The sequence below is a fragment of the Syngnathus floridae genome, chromosome 9, assembly GCF_059516105.1.
Source record: "Syngnathus floridae isolate MCC-2025c chromosome 9, RoL_Sflo_1.0, whole genome shotgun sequence".
Lineage (NCBI taxonomy): Eukaryota > Metazoa > Chordata > Actinopteri > Syngnathiformes > Syngnathidae > Syngnathus > Syngnathus floridae.
The window spans coordinates 1512441-1528028 of record NC_142421.1 but is presented as its reverse complement, the minus strand read 5'-3'; the positions used below and the strand labels follow the sequence as shown (position 1 = coordinate 1528028).

Sequence of the window (15588 nt, the reverse complement as noted above, 5' to 3'; positions counted from 1 at the left end):
GTCTTGTTAAAAAAAAAAAAAGGAAAAAAAAGGAAAAAAATGTGACACGTGAACTTAAAGGATATTAGTTCTTCACACGAGTCAAACGTGAAGGTTACTTAGCAATGCTTAACTCAAAACTCAAGACGCCTGCATGTCTGATGCAACCCTGCTACGAAAAGACGCCGATTTTCTTTACTTGAGAAGGCTTCGACGAGATGCGATCACAAAAGAAATAAAAATATTTTGGCTCAAGGCAAATATACATATACACACATTATATATATATACATATACACACATTATATATATATATATATATATATATATATATATATATAGATACACATATGTATATGTATATGTATATATGTGTATGTATATGGATTATTATCTTGTGCAATTTCAGCAAGGATGAGCTTGCTATCTATTTATCTACAGCTTGCTCCCAATCCCCGACAACCTTTGGCGGGGGAGATTCCGCCCCTTCGCCATGTTTGAGTCTCCGTGCGGCGGCGATAACGCTGTCATCTCGCACACCGATCATAAGTCACTGGCAAACGAGCACACAGATCCTCCGTGGCGAGACAGAACCCTCAGCGGGCCTGTAAGCTGTATCATTACACCATGTCATCTTTATGGCACGGAGCAAAGCCCGGCTCTCTAATTACATCCTGCCCTACTCCATTTACGCAGACAGGGAAGCGAGCAGCAGGCAAACAATGCGTTGGAAAATGGAGTGCCTCTGCCTGCTCGTCCATGCACGCCCTCCTCGCCTGCTCGTACGTCCAGACGCCGCCACAAGAGGCGAGATAACAGCAGGCCCTCCTCGCCTACTCCACTTCAACAAGGACTCGGCAAGGTGAGCGGCCGCAGACGGAGGAGACAAACCAGGTAAAATAAAATAAAAAGAAGTAGCTGCCTTTAAACGGTAATTGCGCCCCTTTTCCCCCCCGAGCGTGCTCGCAGGTATATAAAGGAGATTTACAGGCGGCGGCGGTGCAACAAATCAGACGGCCCTCTGAGAAACACTCGTGCTATGAAATTGTTTAATCTCATCAAGTTCTGCCTTCTTCACTGCAGCCCATAAATCACAAAGTCTTTGTTGTCATAGAGCACCCGAGGAAGGCAATGGCTGCTCTGTATATTCAGATATGCACATACACGACTGTGCACAATTCACCAAGAACTTTTCAAGTGCTTTTATGCAGCAGTTGAAGGGATGCGTATGTGACGACAGTACAATTCCAAAGTAGTCCTTTTGAGCACAATTCCAGTACGTGATGCAGTCTGGGGCTGACATTATATCCTTATTCTTGAGACACAACGATTCAAAAGTCGTGCACTCTATTTTGCCTCAGTTGCTTCAAGACATCACTATCTCGATAAATCCACACAGGACACAATAGAACATTCGTGTTGTTCATCATTCTCCACGAAGCAGGAAGGAGCTTGATAAATGCTAACAAACCAACAGAATGAACTTATGTAATGACACGAAATTGATCATGTGCTAATAACCTCGTGAAAATAGAGGAGTATTGTGAGTGCAACCGTAAAACGTCAGATGACTACAAACGCAATGTATGTCTTTTTTGCAGTACGTATGGAGCAGCCGCTACATCCCCAAACTCTCCATATTAGCCGCCGTGCAGCTGGCGGAACACGAGCGTCCTGATGGATATCTCATTTCCTGCGCTCGGCATCCGACGCCAGCAAATTATTACTGCATAAATTTCATGTCAACAGAAACGGTCAATTAATTAAGTTAAAAATGCACTCGTGATGGCGTCTACACGCCGACAAGGAGAGCCGGGGGGCAATTTTCCACTCGGTGAATTTACTGCAGGGGTCACCGTAATGGAGGATTTTAAACTTTGTCATAAAGTGGCAGACAGGCCAATGTCTACACAGAAGCCGCCTAACCCGTGACATATTTGCATAAAGCATATTTATGTGAAAACGCTAGAGGACGGCGGCAAGGGGGCGAGGGGATAAAGTTTACAGCCGGGAACAAAACCTCTGGCTCTCGAGTATTTCACGCGTCTGGGTAGCGATGACGGTAGCACCTTTTGCCATTTAAGACGTGCGAAAATGTACACGTTTAACCGCGCTTGCGACGGCGATGAATTATTCATCGTGCACGAGAGGCTCGGTTGTTTGCGGGGGTGCTTGTTTATTCAGCTTAGGCCGTTTATCAGGCGGGCCGAGATCCCACGGCGGGGATGAGCCTCAAGATTTATCTGCGTTCCGACTCCAAAACAGATAAATCAAAGGGTGTAATCACGCCGCCGCTGGCCTACATGTGACCCCGCTGAACTAATGACATCGGGATATCTAAACCCCCTTTCCTGTTCCTGGGTACGGCCCTCAGCTCGGTCGGGCCCACCCCCGCAACCTCTCTGCTGTCAGAGCTAAAGACAGACACTGAGAGAGGGAAGGGAAAAAAAACAAAACAAAAAAACATGTCCCTTTGTCCTGTTTACACGCCGCACTAAAAATAACAGCGTCAGAACAAAGCGGCAGAGGCTACTGTATAACAATGTTGGCTCAAACAATAGCGGCCGGTATTGATTCCAAGTACACACGGTTCATGAGCTACGGCTATTCCCAGTGTGAGAGTCCCTCCCGCCTCCATCCCCTATCGGAGCACCGGCTTCTGATTTATCATGTCTTCTGCTAGCGGGCTGTCCGCTGATTAAGCCAGCGGAACTTTGTTTCACTCTCCCCTCTCTTTAATCTGTCTCTTAGCCAGATAAATTAGCCAGCGCCATGCCAGCTCCCGCTCTCTTTACCTCCCTCCATCCCTTCTCCCGCTTTATCTCCTCTGTCTGTCACAGCGTGCCGAGAGAGCAGACACATCTGCAGGAGATACACTAACACACATTTAGCCCAACCTCTGTGTGTGTGTGCGTGTGTGTGTGTGTGTTTTTCCTCCCTTTTTCTCCCCTTGACAACGTCCTGTCAAACAATCTCCCTCTCTCTCCCTTCCTGGACGGCCTCACACGCTTTGTTGCGAGCTTGTAAATCAGCGACTATTTACGAGCCGCAATCCCTATTCTTAGTCGTTTAATGGCGACACGTTTGCGGGTGAATTAAAGCGGGTTTTATTCACCAGGCCGTGGGCCAAGGGGAGGCCTGACTGCTACACACACATACATACGTACACACATACGCACACTCGTCTCCACTCTCGCCCCCGGTGGTAAATCACACTCATTGTCGCAGTGCTAAGCTAGTGTGCGTCACTGAGGGGGTGAGCAGGAAGCACTGGGCATAATTCTGCCCATCAGTTAAATTTATAGTTTTGGTAGCTTTGTAATCTCAGAGCCATAAATTCGAGGGCTTGACAGGCAGGAATTTGGAGTCATCCGGGTTCTCGGTGGCTGCGGCCCTTATTTCCATCTCTACTTGGGCTCTGTCTGCCTTTATAAAAAAAAAAGGTAAACTGTTTTAGAATCTTTTGGTTCATGTTCAAATTGTTTCGGATAAGGTTGACAACATGGCAAAAGTGTCAAATAAATAAATGTCCAGTTTATGAGGTCTTATTTTAAGTATAATTATAAAGCTTTCAACATCTGCTTTTGAGTTAGTGCACTTGGCTGTGGCAAACAGCTTAAACACAAGTTTAAGCCCTGACAAGATGTAAACATCATAAATATATTTACTTGCAGTGCTGTTTTGGTTAGCAACAGAGTTCAAGGATAACTCTAATGTCTGAAAGTGAACATTATCAATAATTACAGTTACTACAGCCAGATTGCAAGACACAAATAAGTTTTGTAGCTTTCAGTAAAATAAACGTGGATGCACACAACAATTCGGCAATATCGCTTTTTTTTTTCCCCAAATGGGAAAAGGCACACGTCTATTTGAGGGAGGCATTCATTTATTCATTCATGCAACATAAATGATGCACCTGAAGACTTAATTAGGGCATGACACCAATTAGAAGGACAGCCACCACTTCATGTTTTCCAACAACCTAGCTTACAGTTGTCTTTTACTCGACATTAACATTTAAATGTCATAGTGTAAGCGGTGTGAGCAAAGCAAACCAAAACACATCAATGGTTTTATAAAACATGCATGGTGGGAGACGCACGGGCCTCCTTTGAGGCTTTAACCTAGCAGAGGTTTACAAGACGCGAGCTCGCCGGATCCAATTGTGTTTAGGTTAAACGGTGAAGAGGAGCCCACAATGAACCACATCTCTCTCCCTTCAACGGGTCACATTTACATATCACTAGCTCGCTAGCTTGATATGTAAACGCATTCCATCAGAGGAGCGACTATGAGAGTCCGCCCCGTGTATAGCTCACACACGTTAAACAAAGAGACGAGAAGCTGAAAAGAGACATCGTATGTCATCACCCAAGAGAGATAATGGTATTGTTATACATGCTTGATCACAGACACTCTCACGGTATCTCGCACTCTGTTTCAATCACTCTTTGTCTCTCTATCGCCCTCTCTCTCTTTCTGAGTGAAGATACCAGCACACTTCAGTACGATAGCTCCTCTTCTCGTTCAAGTCTAGCATCTCAATAGTTTTTTTTTTTTTTTTTAATTGGAGCACTTCAATTTGCAAGCCTAGCTGGAAGGCAGCTCCTCCTGATATGTTAATTGCAGGGTACTTAAGCGCTAAAAGATTAACATAAAACCTTTTGGAAACAAGCTAATAGTTTATGATAATTTGCGCGTGGCCTTTTGTCTGTCCGTCATTACGTTGCCTCAGGCGGCAATTTTATCAAGCGGCTGTAAAATATCATTTAAACAAGTTCACGTAACGGCGGATAATCGCTATCATTCAATTGGGCAACAATGGCGCTATTAGCAATATGAAACCATAATTAAAGTATTTGATTTTTTTTTTTAGGAAGCTATTCATAATGTTGTGCAAATGATGACACAGAGTCAACGCGCCCCAATGAAAGCACCATCACCGGGGCAATTAAGAGGAAGTCAGGGTTATCTCCTCGGTTATCAAAGCCGATTGAAGCTTTTCGATCGGCAGGCTAATGTACGCTCAGGTATTAGATTTCGACACAGCTGAAGAATTGGAATTTTGTCTGTTTAGCAGAGCACAAGAGCTTTTCATTTGGGCTGATTGTCAGGAGGATAGATGGGAAGATGGGAAGCTAGCCAGTGGCATCTACTCCTACACTATCTACTCCGAGACATGCTTTTCATTTTTTAGATGCCTAAACCTGGACTGGTATGAAAAATCATCTTGTTCTTGCGCAATAAATAGCAAAACAAAAGCGACTAAATCCATCATACACATTGAAATTGTTCCTATGAAAGTAGCTTATGGTTCGTTTCATATTAAAGTTGACTATTATTCCAATATAACAAAGGCATTTCCATCTCATGTCAATAGAAATGTTAAAGTAAGAGTGTACATGAAGTTTGACAAGTGACACACATCACCCCCTTTACCCCCTTCTCATGAATAATAGAAAAAGTCCTTTCAGCAAACAGTCAAATAGCTGCTCATTCATCTGCATACCTGCAGCCTTGCAAAAATGATTGGCCTGCCATTACGGCGAGTAGCAGGATAAAAAAGAAATGTTCCCCAAACAATTTGCCTCAAAATGAGACAGGAATGATTCTGTTCTTTTCAACGGCGCAGACAGGCCAGTGTGCATAATGATGTTAGCGTAATGGGGTGACAGATAGACTGGGAGAGCATGACATTAGCATGAGAAACGCTCCAGTGAGCAGCCGCTCAACTGTGGTCTCAGAGGGCCCCCTGAGACGCGCTCGCTCGTTTGTCTCGCGCCCGCTACCAGCCTGACAAATGAAGACACGCCACCGCGTCTTATGCAGAGCGATATAGCATTCCACTTTAGCCAGCCCGTGACTTTAATGACGGGGAGGAAAAACCTGCTTGTGCAATATAAAAGCTCGCTATCTCTTGTCTTATTAGGGATGAATCACCTCAAGAAAGCACACACTGCCTTTGGGAGATGCCGTGGGAGCATAAATCTAAAAATGCCCCTTAATCAATGAGACAATTTAAATTAAGGAGTTGATGTTATCTTTTGCTGCTCTACGGCTCACCCCTACAGATATGGAGAGTAATTTCTCATTAGGCCAAATAATAACGAATCGTGTTAAAGAGCCCTGAACAGAAAGACTGACTGAACAAAACAACTCTAGATAGAAAATGAGATTTAAAATGATATTCAGTGCATTGCTTAAAAATATTTGAATATTTTGTTATTCTGTGTTTATAGTGTCAGCTACGAATATGATGTTTTTAGTTATACTAAATGTAATAATAGCCATTGTCACACTTCAGGATATTTAAAAATAATCAAAATTGGAAATATTTACATTTATTGGTTCAATTTTGTATTTTCTGGCATTTATAATGAAAAGTGGTTTAAAAAAACACTGTAAATAATTTAATTTAATATTTAAAGTATATGGATAGCAATATGGCCATATTAAAATGCAAATATATTGAACATCAACATTTATTTTGAAAAGAATGAGACAGAGACGTGAAATTATTAGCAATGCTTTTCGCCGGTGAAGCTATTCTTATGAGGTCAAATGATTACGTTTTGTTGCCTGAAGCAAATGTCCGGACAATAAACCCTTGCTTTGTTCTGCAGTGTTCTTCTCAAAGGCCGTATAAAGCCTAATAAACCTCAGGTGGATGTAACGCCACATGACTTGATGTCTTTATCAGCAAATTCCAAATTTTGCCTGAAAGAATTGAAATTACGAGCATGCATTAGTTTTACTAGGCGCGGGGAGAGGTGGCCATTCACTTAAAGAACCGTCAGCCAATCAAGTTGTGAGCTTTTCTCAGAAACAGAGACAATGTATTCTAATATAACCCTGAACATCTTTTTCATAGCATGTCATTTGCACTGAGTGGCATAAAAAAACCAAAAATTAAAACCATATCTCACCATTACGCTGAATACCCTGGGTATGTTATCCTTTCGAGCGAGAAGACTTTTTTTGTGCCATAGCATAGTGTTGCAAGATGGGTAATAGTCATCAAAAATATGGTCTATTTGTATATCCCTTGTATTGAGGATCAAGTTGAATATTTTGCAAGGGACCATGCTGTTGGCTTTACTTGGGCTCAAATGGCGTATGCCGTGCTGTGTAAAGATGTCATAAAGTGATAAACGTGTCATAATGTTGCCATGTGTTGAAGAGTATCTCTATGATGAAGTTACAGAAATAAGTTTCCCCCCCCCCCATGGTCCTGTGGTATGAATCGTTTTAAAAGCTATAGCTAGGCTAACCTCAAGACTCATCAAAAACCATGTGTTTTTTCATTCTCTCTACTGTGTCCACTTGCTGGCTGCATGTTTTGCTGTTCCACAGGGCATTAGCGAGAGCAGCAAAAGACCGATTCCAAAGACCTCTATAAATTGTCCAATGAGATTACAAAAACACATAACTATCGACCTCGAGCTTTGAACGTCGACGCGGAATCGATAAGTCAACGAATGCATTAAATCAGAATTGCGGCACTTTCAGCCACAGGTGGCGGCCTCCAACCAGTGGACCCCTGGCAGTCAAAGCATGTCACCGTGAGGGTCGAATGCCTCGTGTAATCATTTATCTTCGTGAGAGTGCGTCTGCGTGTGGTATAGGGCCTGGCGACAGCAGCTTCTCTGAGGCTTTATCTCGCGCCACGACAAGACAACCTGGAATATACGAGCATCTGGAGCTCCTCTTCAAACACAGCCTTATCTCACGCCAAACATCCCCCCCCTCCCCGGCGAGGACAGAGCGAAGCGCAAGAGTGTCCCGGACGGGACGGGACCTCACACCATCATCGCAGCTGATGCTGGGAAGGGTCCCTGGGAGCGCATGTGCGTGTTTACAGGAACCTGACGGAATAGAGCAACAAGCTGACAGGGCTGTGCCGGAATCCATCTGCTTCTCTTCCGTCTTATGGGTCAAGCTCAAGACAAACAAACAGCATCCCTCTTCATCTATCATCCGCGACCTTAAACACGAGACTCAAAACGTAACGCAGACCCCGCCGGTTCGCTGGAGCTCGAACAGTGAGGAACTTGAACGGGGCGTTTGAGATCAGAAAATAATCAAAGTCAAAAGTATGTGTTTCATGGCCGTCAGCACTGGCGCTCGCTCGGAACAAACTCGCAATTGTGTGGGTGAAGAAGATAAAGGCCCATTCACGGTGCCCTCAGCCAGCCTATCGGGGTTGTGTGTGTGTGTGTGGGGGGGGGAGTGTAACAACGTGCCCCTCTCTAGGGTCTCTACATACGGCTGTGCCTCACTTCAAAGAGAGGGCAGAAGGGCAGCATGCGCCCCCTCCGAACGCTGATCCCTTCAGCTCACAGCTGATTCCTCAGTGTGTGTGTGTGTGTGTGTGTGTGTGTTAGCCCCTCTAGGTTTCATTGCAGACAAGCTTCCACACTCGTGTTGTCGTTCTTCTGGAGGATGTCTGAACCAGAACTTGTGATGTCTAAAGGCCAATGTCATAAGTTCAATTCAATGTAATCTTTTAAAAACGTCTTTAAATGTCAATTTAGACTCGACTGCCGTACACAGTCGATGTCGCTATTTCAGGTTTTGCACAAATCAAGAGGATGAAATGAATTTGGATGTCTGAGAATACAAAATGCTAATGCAAATCAACAGTGCTAACGACGACATTATCTTCACTTTGCCAATTGCACTATAACCCACTTTCAAACCTTGCTTTAAAGCTAGCATTTGAAATTCAAACCTTTCAGAATAAACCAGATTTAATTCTTATTAGAGGCCTCATCATGATACACATTTTAGCAACACATCACACACTAATATGAATTAGTTCCAAAACACACATGGGCTGTTTGGGTTCAAAATAAACCAACAATCAGAATCGTGAGGAAGAATGAGGGAGAGGAAGTGCAGCGAAGAGAAGAGAGGAGCTGATCCGCGGCACAGGGAGGTCTGGCCCGAACAAATCCCTTCTTTTTTGATCTCTTCATCCAGATGAAAGAACAGCGGCAGGCGGGATTATGTGGGACAATTGCGCTTTCTTCCCTCAAACCCCGACTGGATCGGCTTTTGCAAGGGCCCTAATCATTTTCAATTAAGCCCGTTTTCTGACATCCTGTAAAAGCTTACAGTGCTGGCTTGAACTCTCCCTGCATCACTTCTTTTGCTAAGCCGCTCATTGCCAGTAAGTGTGTGTGTGTCTGTGTGTGTGTGTGCGTGTGTAGCGTTTCCCCTGACACTTTGAATGGGCCTGGACAGTTACTGAGGTGCCAAATTGCACACTGATGTGACAAATGTGTTTTGACAATAACAAAGGAGAAAATGGTACGAGGGATTTACTACTGTGATGTTGGAACGGGTCTATTTTATAGCAACAAGCCAAATACTGCCACTGGACACTAATCCTTACCTGAAACCCAACTTTGAAACACCACTTAGTGCCCTGTCTTGTCAAACAACACAAACGGGTCAAATAAATGCACAACGGTCGACACAAAATCTCAAAATGTATGGCCACAGCAGCTAATCAAATCACCAAACTAGAAACCTGTCAAACTAAAAGCAGCAATTAAATCTGTTTTTCCATCATTCCCAATTATTTTGCATACAAATCTTTGAGAACTTTACCAAGCCCCTGTTTTTCAACTGGCTACTTAATTTTGGTTCAAGTTGAATGTTTCAAAGATGGAGGCAGAGACCGACAGCACCATTAGCAGGCCCTGGACCAGACCCAACCCTGACAAGCACTCACTGTTGCGCAATGGGCAGTCAGGAGGAATGGTTCTCTATTTGCCCCTTGGTTTATCCTGAGAGAAGAGAAACGAAACAAATGTCCATCAATCTCTCAGGCCCAGTAGGACGGCCAAGACAGCCAGTTTGAGGACAAACAAGTAAAAGCTTGGCTAGATCCGACAGCCGGAAAATTAAAAGAGCCTATTCGATTTGTTGAAACTTGAGAGATGGTTTATATTGTTACATACTGGAGATTTGGATGAAAGATGAAAGAAAATGTCTCAAAATGATTTACTAGAGCGGCTAGAAGAAGACAAGGTGACAGAATTAGTATCCCGGCAAATTGTGTGCAGTTGGTGGAAAAACAAATATAATAATTGTGTTGCGGCCTGACAAAAACCTTCACACTTTATGATGATTTGAACTTTTATCACATTCTCTGTTAAAGGTATTTCGCCAAACAGCATGTTTAACAATGTTAGGTTTATGACAATGATCTCCATACTATGTTCTTTACCCATTGTCTGTTATGTTATGGCCTTAAACTTAAACCACCAGATTCTAATCACTTCACTCTTGACTTTAAGTGGATGCTTGGGCCACATCATGTAAAAAAAAAATGAAAAAAATTACGCCCCCAGAGCTTTTTACAAAGATATCACATTTACAAGAATGGGACAAACATGTGGGCTAGCGGAACACAAAATGCCTTTGGTTATGGCTGTCACGACACAGAGAGCAAGAGAAATCAACAGAGAATACAAAATGGACAAAGGGGATATCGTATGAAGTTTGCACCGATAAATGTCAGTCATCCTCAGACCCCGAAGGCCTAAGCAAGTGTTTTTTTTTTTCCAGCCAAATCATTGTATTGTTTAACCCAATAACCATTTACATTGTAATTGCCTACAGCTGTTTGCTACTTTTTCAATATTTAATATTTAATGAAAGGCTAACTTGCACCGTGTCAGAAGTTTACAACAGTACCTCAAAGTTGGTTAACTTTCAAAACAACCATTTTTCGTTGAGATCAATTATGTCAGTGTGTCAATTATGTTATGTGTCAAGATAGTAAACAAGGCAACAGCAAGTGGAAACCTACTAAAACAAAAATGGTGATCGTGCTAAACATAGCTTAACAAAAAAAAAAACACACACACAGATGTTACACTTTCCGACAGCACTGCAGGAAAAGTTTCCCTTACGATCTCCACCGAATCCTGCACTTCTAATCACCTTTCATCACAGCCCTGTGATCTCAAGCTTCCTTTTGTGCTCCACACTTCATCATCTTTATTTTCTCCCCTAATTGCCTGTGAAAGACAACCCTCTTTCATTCTGCCTCCATGCCAAAGCTTTTTTATCATGGAGGCAAAAAGTGTCATGCATGTCTGTCCACATAGAGGAAGACGAGGCCATGGCTGAGGATAAACCCCGAATTCTCTGTATCTGTCGCCAGCTCGGAGGATATCAGTGCTGTCTGCTGACACAAAGGTGAAGGGTACAAGGCTACCAGGGCTTGAGAGGAGAAATAGGAAACTCCGAAACACAGACGGACCAATCAAAGCACAGAACAGAGAGGTCTGTTGAAGTCAGTCGTTTAGTATTTGCTGCTTGAAAGTTTGTTATTGTTCCATTTCCAAAAGACTGCAGTAGTTGTTTCACTCTGTCAAAAAGTCATATGTCTCATAACATAATGGTAGCCATGGTGTGAGCAAGGTGATACTTGCAAAGCTGCAACTGGTTGGAATGTTTGTTTAGGCTTATTTGCATTTTTGCTTTGTTCCTTCAAAAAATGGATAAAATTCCACGAGTGGTAAAATTGTAACAAATCTAATTTAGCTTGTTAGCAGACCCCCTTTGGCTCTTTTGCATAAAATTACAATAGGAAAAATGAGTCCTTTCTGAATACCTTATTCTTTTCCCCCGCAAATGCCATGGTTTGTTGCTGCTCACGAGAGGTTGTGTACCCAGCATGTTTGCCTTGTTCCATGTCAGTGTTTAACCTTTTCAATATGATGTTTCAAAGACCCCCGGTGACCACTGTACCCGCAGCACAACGGCTTATTGTCTTGCGGGGTTTACGTCCGGGCTCTTCGGCGGAAACTCACTTGAATGCGTGACCTACTCAAAGAAAGAAATGGGAGATGAGCTATACATGAACGGCAATTAGACAATCCCGGGGATCACGTTATATCTCGCTGACAAAAGGTGCAATGTTAGGGTGGTGAAGTTTGAAAACTTTCAGGAAGATATGGCGAAAGAAAAGAACATACACCTTGAAGACCGTTTCACAAGGCACTTGAGTTAGAAAAGAAGTAAGAACTCAATTTTTCTATTTCCATGATCTTCTGTGAACTATACTTTGAAATCTATCGTTGATTCAGTTCTTGTCATTGGAGTGTGCAGGCATCCCTAATGAAGAGGCAGTGTGTTCCGTCGTTCCAAGAACGGGGTAGACGGAAAGTGGGAGAGACACGAGGAGACGTCAGCCTGACAGGATCTAATCAAGAGTTGCTCCAACATATTACAAGTGACTTAAGCTCTATCTTTGCTCTCACTTAAGTCTCACTCACTCTCAACGAGAAGAAGCGGAGCGACGGAGACCAAACGAGACAGAGAAGAGGATTAAAGTCTGAAACGAGAGCCGACTTCCGGTGCCAATTTCGGCATATGGCGGGGCCGAGCCGCGGAAAGATAAATGAGCTCTTCAGCGACGAGAGGAAGCCCATTGGTTATCTGCCGTGGCACTATTTACCGACAATGACGATGATAATATCAATCAGCGGCCTGTCGGCAAGCCAAGTGGGCTTGCGAGGAGAACAAAGGCGACGCTGTCTCTCGTTTGATACGTTTACAAGGAGATGTTGATGTCGCTGCCATTCAGGTGCAAATAATGTCATCACCGCGCAACCGGATCAGCGACGACTAAAACTGCCCGGGGCCCTTTTCCCCAAACCTGGAAAAATAAAGCTGACGGGTTAATGAGCTACCAATCAGCACGAGGGGAGCGACGTCAGGAGCAGCAGCAGCAGAGCAGTGACATTTCTGCAGTCCTGGGTGAAATATAGCTGTGGGTAACACCCCCCCCCCCACCCCTTTCTTTTCCTTTGCCTTTAGTGGTGACGAGTGGGAGAAAGCACATGGCGGCAGCGTCAGGGAAGCGCCTGTGTAATTACTTTTGGCCATCTTTCAAGCCCCGCTCTCACCGGAGAGAGATGTGTGACAACATATGACAAGAGAGCCAACAGGCTTTCCATACAGAATAATGGAATCCATCATCAGTGAGGCAGACACACCTGTCTGGCTTTGAGAACAATGCCACACTGCCTATTTATTAGGTGCCAGAAAAGTTTATGTTTGCTCGCTGACAGTGACAGCAACTCGATCCTTTTCTTTTTTTATTGGGGGGGGGGAGCTCAAGCTTTTGGGGGAAAACAGGGGAAGGGAGGGTTGACTCAAATATTTTCTTCTCTCGGCGGTGCAAGCTGACTTCTCTTTCTTCTTGATAGCTGTCTGCTAGAGTCAGAAGACAAATAACAAAGGCTGTCACTCTCCCCGGAGGCTTCAACTAATTCTTTTCTTCCCCCTGTACCATTGAAAAATATACAGCACACATTGGACGCTTCAAGCCCATCACCATCTCAATCTTCATCGGAATCCTGTAGCAAAGCAGGAAGTCAGAAATTCAATGATTCATGCTGGTTTGATATCTGTTTCCGGTATGATTGATAATGAGCCAGTGTTGGGTTTTTTTTTTGAGGGGAAAATATTAGAAAGCACTGTCAACAATTGTATGAGAAAATGTTTCAAAAATCCAATCACCGCATAATAGCATGCATACACAAGTCTGTGTGTTTACTGCCATAATTTGCCAGACAAATAGTTACTTTAAGCACACTAGTTTATGCAAATTCAATGGTGTGCTTGTGGTGGCCCCCGAGGGGGAAAAACACAACATTTTGGGAGCGTTTCACAAAACACTTTTCACACAAAATGACTATGTTTTAGGGGAAAAAAAAAGAATGTCGCAATAGCCAACATTTCAGAGAATGTTTTGAAGAAAACATTGCACAGTACTCAACATGATTCCCAAAACGGCATGTTTACAAAAGCACAAGAATGAAGGAAACATAACAATGTGACAAAAATGATGAAGTCATTTTTTCATTTTACTTGTAATACTGAAATGATGATAATATAATGATAATGTAAGAGTAATTATATTAATTATATAATCAATTAATATCAATGATATAATTATAATAGAATTAATATAATTAAACATCAGCCCCAAAAGATGCCGGCCCACCAGGTATCTGACCTCTCTACCAGATGACCAAGTCCGAGTATTCCATAAACAAAAGAAACATGTTCTTTGCATCTTTTATGATTGCTGCGATTTTACGATCATTTGAATACAATTGTCCGCTTTCTGACAATAAATAAGAATGACTTTATTTTTAAAATAAAAAACTGCTTTTATTAAAGAAATGTTTCAAAAGAAACGTTTAATGTGAATAGATGAAAAAGAGCATTGTTTTGTGCAAGGGTGTCTGCAGGCCACCGATTGTCAGGCAGCCATGTTGTCGCAACAGCCCCGGCTGTCATCGTAACAGTTAATAATTAGGCGTTCTCTCACCACAAAGCGCGGTGCCACGGCGACAAAAGCCAACGGCAAGACGAGGTGCTGGCTTTGGCGGCTGCAGTCTAAATAGTCTGACTGATGATTAATGAGCAAGGGCCACCGAGCGAAAGCGGCAATCTTGCCTTTGAAACAAAGGCTGCCTGCACACCGAAAAAGTCAACAAAATGGAACAAGACAAGCCCCCGTACGGCCGTGAAGCTGGGTGGGAACATGCCTACTAAATGAATTATGGAATTTTGACCGACAGCTTGTGAAGACTTTATTTAACCTTGGAGTGATGTGTTGCAAGTCCTCATTAACATTTTGACACTCTCACTTGAATGGCAAGGTCAGCAAGGTCATCACACTGTTGTGTAGATGCTTGGGGGATAGGTCTTACAAAAAGTAATAGACGACCACAATGTATACCACAATGCATGTTCCAGTCATTTGAAAAAAGGATGGACGTACAATCAATCAATCCATCAATCAATCAGTAAAAAGTAGTCAATCATAGTCAATATTTAGGCTTTGATGAATTAAAAAGTATAAATTCGGTGGAAGCTGAAAGCTTTACTTTCAAGTTATTTTACTTATTAAGGCAAAGCAAACCAATTATTTTGGATTCACCTATCATTGATTAATCAACAAGCACGCCATTGACCGAGTGAACCCAATCAATAAATCGATCGTCCCTCCGTTCCTCCCTCCATCCAATCAATCAATCAATCAAGTCAATCATTTGCCCATAAGTCACAATATGAAATGATCTCAGTAAATCAAAGTCAGACAGCACGCTAACGGGAAACATGTCATCTTTTTATGAGCCTGCTTATTGCAGTCTGACTTTTGACAGAAACATATTCAGCCCCCTTTTTCATCACGTTAATGTTAGCTTTACTATTTTCAAATTATACGCTTGGAAGCAGACATTAAATAGCAAAAGCAAAAGCAGTGCAAAACAGCAGTGACAATAGTTGAGACATCTTTTTTTCTCTTTTTTTTTTCCCCCCACTCAAAGCAAACTTTGACAAACAAACAGGGCCACTCTATTCCGCCACCGGTCAACAATTACCTTGAATATTTGGACTCACGTTTTTTCCGGGCGTGTTTTTTTTCCCTTTCTGTTTGATGGGTCTTATTCTTCGCCCCTGCACTTTGCCGTCCTCAGCAGGCAAGGCTCTTAGTTGTCACAACATCTCCTTTTAATGTCCCTGACAGGGGGTTATTTACTCCCATATATGTTTTCTCTCCAATTA

The 15588-nt window shown here is 43.0% G+C and overlaps 1 protein-coding gene and 1 long non-coding RNA gene across 2 annotated transcripts in view; one reads left to right on the top strand and one right to left on the bottom strand.

Moving 5' to 3' along the window:
* The window catches only part of lrmda (leucine rich melanocyte differentiation associated), a 160174-nt gene that overhangs the window by 24043 nt on the left and 120543 nt on the right, over nt 1–15588 (bottom strand). The gene's annotated exons all lie outside the window — the stretch shown is intronic.
* On the top strand, nt 432–1731 carry LOC148392824 (uncharacterized). Its single transcript, XR_015860220.1, has 3 exons — nt 432–586; nt 676–873; nt 1581–1731. It is a non-coding gene; the product is annotated as an uncharacterized LOC148392824 (long non-coding RNA).